At 36.5% G+C, this 6,305-nt stretch overlaps 1 long non-coding RNA gene across 1 annotated transcript; it reads right to left on the reverse strand.

The window, feature by feature from the left end:
• Positions 1–404: 404 nt before the first annotated feature.
• On the reverse strand, positions 405–6,305 carry LOC6051769. Its single transcript, XR_005277378.1, has 2 exons — positions 6,055–6,305; positions 405–617 (listed from the first exon to the last, which is right to left on the reverse strand). It is a non-coding gene; the product is annotated as an uncharacterized LOC6051769 (long non-coding RNA).

Consider the following 6,305-nt stretch of genomic DNA (forward strand, 5'->3'; position numbering starts at 1 on the left):
AAATTTATAAATTTCATAACTTAATTTAATTCAATTTTGAAAAAAAATTATCTCTAACCCTTCACAAATATTCAGCATCAAAATTAAACATGACGTCGATCTCTTTTTCTATCGATTCAAAAGTCTCTTATCAAATTTCCTCGAAAATCAATTCGCCAATCAAACCCACTCCATACAGTTTATTTAGAAGAGCAACAAATTGAAATAAATAAAAATAACATAAAGCAAAATTTAACAAAATAAAAACGAAGCTTCAAGACAGCTGTTCACATGAAAAAGCACCCCCAAAACCTAGCAAATATTACATCATGACGAAGGATCTACCTCCCTCACACACTCGCTCTCTCTCTCTCTCAGACATACACATCAATAATCTATATTTATCGTGCTTACTTTTTTCTGCGTTTTTGTCCCTTTGCTCGTGGTTCTCTGTTTGATCAGCCGGTTGATTACAGCTTTTTCTTGTTTTTTTTTTCGTTTTCACCGATGACGGATGACGATTTTCTTCGTCACACGCACACAAACACTGGCGCACAACAAATTTTCCCTTTGTTGTACCGATTTAATGTTTCTGTTTTTCTTCTTTCGTTTTTAACTTATTCGTTTGACGACAAATTCTAAATAAGACGATGACCGACAAAGCCAAAGTCAATACCTGAGCCAAGATTATTACAATGTATTCATGACGACGACAAAACAAACGCCGAAAAAGAATAAAAATGAAACAATCGAATTGTGTCAAAGGCGATTCTATTTATACAAATCAAGCATATTTTAGTGGATTCTCTCTCTCACACACGCACTCTCTCTGTAACGCACGCGAAAAGGATACAAAGTGTAAACGAACAACGAGAAAAGCTCTACCGCTGGTGAGTGGAAAGTTGAATGAAATTTCTCACACACACACTCACAGCTCGAGAGTTACGAGAGTTTTCCTCGCAGACGGGGACCGCCGGTGTTTTTTGAGGGATTAAATGGCGAAGAAGGACCGAGAATGAAGTAAATCGGAAAATGGGCTTTTTGCGGGTACACCTGGTTCAGATGAACGCTCGCGGAGGTGTGTGGAATGGTTTTTGAAAAAGACGTATATTGATTTATTATAAGCTTTTGATGAAAATGGTACAAGATTGTTCCATCTCTTATATATTTTTTTTAATGTTAATTATTTTGTCCTTCTCAAAATCCTATAAAAGTTATCAAAAGAAGAATCAAAAAGGAAATCCTACAGCATTTGGAGATTGAGCAATGACGCACACTAATGTTTCACGGTGGGTTTCTAGCGTTGAGGTCAATAAGAAAATATTCCTAAAATTTCATCTTTTCCAACAGAAAAATTTCCAGCATATTTGAAGCATGAAGTTGAAAATATAGTTTTATTTTCATTATTGCTTAGTTTTATTTTGTTAAATAATAAAAAATAACTGTAAAGCATTAACTAAGTCCAGCCCCTAGCATTAAACCCTATAAATTTATTTTTTTGAGAGTGGCTTGTTTGAATGCATTATAATTTTTATTTGCTCTCTCCCACAATACAGTCCAGGAATCAACCTTTTCCTCTACAACTGCCTTTTTCAGTAATTTATTTTTCGGCAAACATGGCAAACATTGTAACTAAAACATGTATAGCTCGATAATGTTCGACTTAAATTCATTAATAGAGCAATTCCAGCCCAAGACAGGAATTTTTTAGGTACTTTTTTCTCGACCCTCTCCGATTTCAATGAAACTTTGTAGACATGTTATCCTAGGCATATATAAGCCATTTTTGTGTATATGGAGCCAGTAACACTCGATAACGACATTTGAGAAGGGCGTGAGTGTTTTCAATATTTTTGTATTTCGTAATTTAAATGTTGCTGTATCTCGAAGCCGTTGCATCGTATCAAAAAGTGGTCAAAGACAAACTTGTAGGAAATTTGACGGGCTTTCCGAAAAAAATACACTGAAAGAAAAAAACACTCCACTTTTATGAGATTTTTTGATTTTTAAGTTTAAAAGTCAAATTTGAAGGTGAGCACACGATTTTTTTCGCTCAAAATTGTTACTTACGCCTAAGATGTTACAAAAAGACTCATGAAAAATGCAGGATGGAGCAACTCACCTAAAAAAATACAAAAATCATTTACTGAAACTGTTTTTTTGAAAAGTGCTCTAAACGTCAAAATTTTCAACAGCCGAATACGGGAATCGATTCTCCAGACAATTTTACATAATAGTCTCCATATTGACCATTGTCCTAAGTCCTATCCTTGTGAAGTTACAGCGGTTTTAAAAATAAAAATGTTGAAAAAATATGTTTTTTGACGGTTTTTGGCAATTTCTATATGACAGACTTGATTTTTCAGTCTCGAAAATATTTTTACCGAAAAGCTCGTCCAATTTCCCATAAGTTTGTCTTTGACCACATTTCAATTAGATGTATGGGCTTACAGATATTCAAATTTGACTTTTAAACTTAAAAATCAAAAAATCTCATAAAAGTGGAGTGTTTTTTTCTTTCAGTGTATTTTTTTCGGAAAGCCCGTCAAATTTCCTACAAGTTTGTCTTTGACCACTTTTTGATACGATGCAACGGCTTCGAGATACAGAAATATTTAAATTACGAATTACAAAAATATTCAAAACACTCACGCCCTTCTCAAATGTCGTTATAGAGTGTTACTGGCTCCATATACACAAAAATGGCTTATATATGCCTAGGATAAAATGTCTACAAAGTTTCATTGAAATCGGAGAGGGTCGGGTACAACCGATTCCCTATTTGACATGGAATTGCTCAATAATAAAAAAACAAATATTTATGAATTTCATTTCCCAAATGCGATTAAATTCAAATCTGCATGATCAATTCTGAAAATAAAGAAAGATGAAAGATTCCTCATCTTCTATAAAATCTTGTTTTTTTTTTTTTTTTTTCAAAGAACTGAACTTTGTGCATCGATAAGATTTAGTAAAGAAGGAGCGGTCGTGGCTGAATGGTTACGATGTTCGCTTTATAAGCGAATGGTTCTGGGTTCGATACCCATCTGCTCCCAACGAGAAAGTTCTGGACTCATTGAATTTGGAATTAATGAAAAAACTTCAGCTCACGGCGGGGTTCGATCCCCTGTCCTTAGGATTGGCAAGCAAAATGCTTTCCACTTTACCGTGGAGCATTAGTAGCTTTAGTAGGACTTAGACTGATATAGTTGAATCCAAGAAACGGACGAGAATAAAGTTGAATATCAGAACATACAAGAATGCATTGCATTGCATGCATGCAGGCGCATTTGAAATGAACCTACATTACCTCGCTATAAATAGCCTGGGCGACTGCTAGAATTCATCCAATAAGAGATGAGAAGAATTGAAAGCATTCCCATTAGAAATGAGAACACACGAAGAATTCGAACAACAATGCCAACGGTCGTTACCACTCGCCTAGGGTGGCTCCTCAGACCATTCACCTTCCCAAAAATCGTCCAACTCCAAGCGAAACTTACTTGAGGATACCGTGGAGATTTTCCCTTAAAAAGTGGAGCATCAACACTTCCCGTCTTCCAATTCCCTTTCCTTGTCCCTGGTGCGCGGTGGAGATGGGAGCGGCCGGCAATGGACGGCTGCCATGGTGGTGAGAATCTGGTTCAGGTGGAATTGGTTCTATTCCCAATTATCGATTCCTAGGCAACTTGGGCTTAGACAATCATCACATCACATGGCGAAATCCAGTCTGCAATCCGCTAAAATCACCGTCTCCTAGCGAAGCGAAGCGAAGCGAAGCGAAGCGAAGCGATAAGATTTAGTAAAGCACATCAAAAGTTATGCTTAAAAAACTACTGCATATAAATTTCACAATTTGCAAAAAATTGTGGTTTTTGTATGGAAACCTGCCATATTATATATTTTTAGAAAGGTTCTGAAATGGCCTTTCTTGTGGATTAAGAATTTGCAAGATCTGACTAACCTATCTAAAATTACAAGCAGTTTAAAAAATGGTCTGGATTTACATAACCTCAAATGGTCGGGTCTGATCGCCACAAAAAAGCCGTGTAGAGGGATGCTATTTTCCTCAAAAGCGGTGTCTGTATAATCTTGACAAAAAGTCTGTAGGTAGTCTGTTTTTTTTTTACTCATCACTTTTTTTTTATTAGGACCTATTAGGTGCTGCAATCACGGTAGGGGAGATCCATAAACCATGTGGACACTTTAGGGGGGTTGGAATCACTCTATAAATGAGAGGAAGGCGTCAACCATTAAGTAACGTTTTTTTTTTATCTGAAAAAGCACACAATTTTGAATCAAACTGCCTCGAAAGCTCAAAAGTGATGAAAATGCATATGGGACATTTATGCGATCAGGGGCAGTTTAAGTGTACAAAAATTTCCAATCCTTGAGCTATAGTGCACGATGGATGAATTAATTTCTGAAAAAAATATTATTAATTTGACAAACTTGATTTTTTTAAAAGCACTCGATAAAATTTAGAATGTTATTAACGTTGAAATCTTTAAGTATTCACTTAGTTTACGGAATGGTTCTTGTCTGTTTCAGGGGGATCATCATCTAATTAATTTTTAAATTCTTGATTTGCTTAAAAATACTGCCTGCAAATTTATTTCAATTTTTCTATGATCAAACTAGAGAGGAGAGAGCAATCATTAGTTTTCAAAATATCTAATTCGATGCCTCTGGGCTCTCTTGTACTAAGCTTGTAGGCATTACTATCTTGTTAGCACAAAAGAGTACAGAGGCATCGAAGTATTGACAAAACCTATTTTTTCTGATTTTTTTTTTTTTGCGGTATTGTACATTTGAATTTCTCAAAATTGAGAATATTTATTTAAACATGCAAAATATGATTCATTTCAAATTTAGTTCAGTCGATTAGAGTTCTTTAAAAGTTGTGATGTTTTTCGACAATTTTTTTATGCCTCCCATTTTTTAGGCCGATTTCGAAGAGACAACGTTAACTTTGAAAAATATTTGCAATCAAAATTGAAGCTAAACGACGAAAAAAAATTGGCAATGGCCTTAGTAGACATAGATTAATTCAATCACCATCAAAAAATGGTTTTAGCATTAAATTTTCTGTTAAAAATGTACTTCCTTATCAGCCAAGATAATGAATAATAGAAATTTATGTAAATTTTAATGTAATAGTTAAAATAACGTACTAAGCTACCAACTAAATTTAGACTGAAGAAAAAACAAGCAAATCAAATTACAACTCTGTCTCTACATTTTCAAATTTCAACATTTCCCCATTAATCAAACCAACTGCAGCAACCAACTGAAACCAGGAAAACTGGTCAGCAAGTCAAACCACCGGCACGGCGCACCACCACTGATTGCAGTTCTCGGGAAGTAAAATTGACGTCAATCCAACTCGAGTCCACAACTAATTTCCCATCCTCACGCGATATCCCACGATGTGGGGAGCAGAAAGAGAAAAAACAAAACTTTCACACCGGCAATCAAGGATGCTCAAATAAATATCTAATTTCTTCCAATCGATCCCTCCGCGCACCACACGTGTTCCGCGCGACTGGAGTTTTTCCTGGGAAATTTGTACTCCTCCCAGTGCCCGTGATTAGCGGGTTAAGTTGTAACTCTCGCTCAGGACTTCGTGCACTCAAACAAACAGGATAAAAAAACTGGGGAAAACGGGGAAAATCTCCCATCCGTCCGTCACTCACATCAGGACACAGGCAGCGATAAAAACAAACACACGCACTCAAAAAAGGGACGAGGAGGAAAGACACTTGTGGATGTTTCACAGCGCGATGTTTCTCTTAAAAGGATCGAATTCAAATGGGGTTTACACGCGTCACACGAGGGGTTTGTTCTTGGAAGAGATAAATATTTGAGGAAAACTTTGCCGGGATTCGTCTTAGGTTTCCAATTTTCCCCAAAACGTGTTTGTTCTGTAAATTTGTATTGTTTTCCTTGATTTACTGCTATTTGAGATCAAAATTGATATTACTTTTCCACCGAAATCGCTCAAATGTTTCTTCTGAAGCTTCAATAAGTCACACTTTGAATCAATTTTCCACGACTTTTCCGCCGAATTCTCACCTCACAGGTCGCGACACAATAGGCCCCCACAAAGACCGTGCACACAATCTGGTTTTTTCCTTTTAAAAAAATCTTCAAACACTGACACAAATTGGCTAGAGCAAAAAAGGGTGGACAGAAGGTAGAAGAGGGAAAGTACCACCACCCACGACGGGGAGAAACACGAGAGACGAAACAAGCTTTTCTTGGCGAGAGTTCAGCTGGTGGCCGCACCGCTCAAAGTCAGAGCTCGTTATGAGACGATTCGGTCG

The sequence above is a fragment of the Culex quinquefasciatus genome, chromosome 2, assembly GCF_015732765.1.
Source record: "Culex quinquefasciatus strain JHB chromosome 2, VPISU_Cqui_1.0_pri_paternal, whole genome shotgun sequence".
In the NCBI taxonomy this organism is placed as follows: domain Eukaryota; kingdom Metazoa; phylum Arthropoda; class Insecta; order Diptera; family Culicidae; genus Culex; species Culex quinquefasciatus.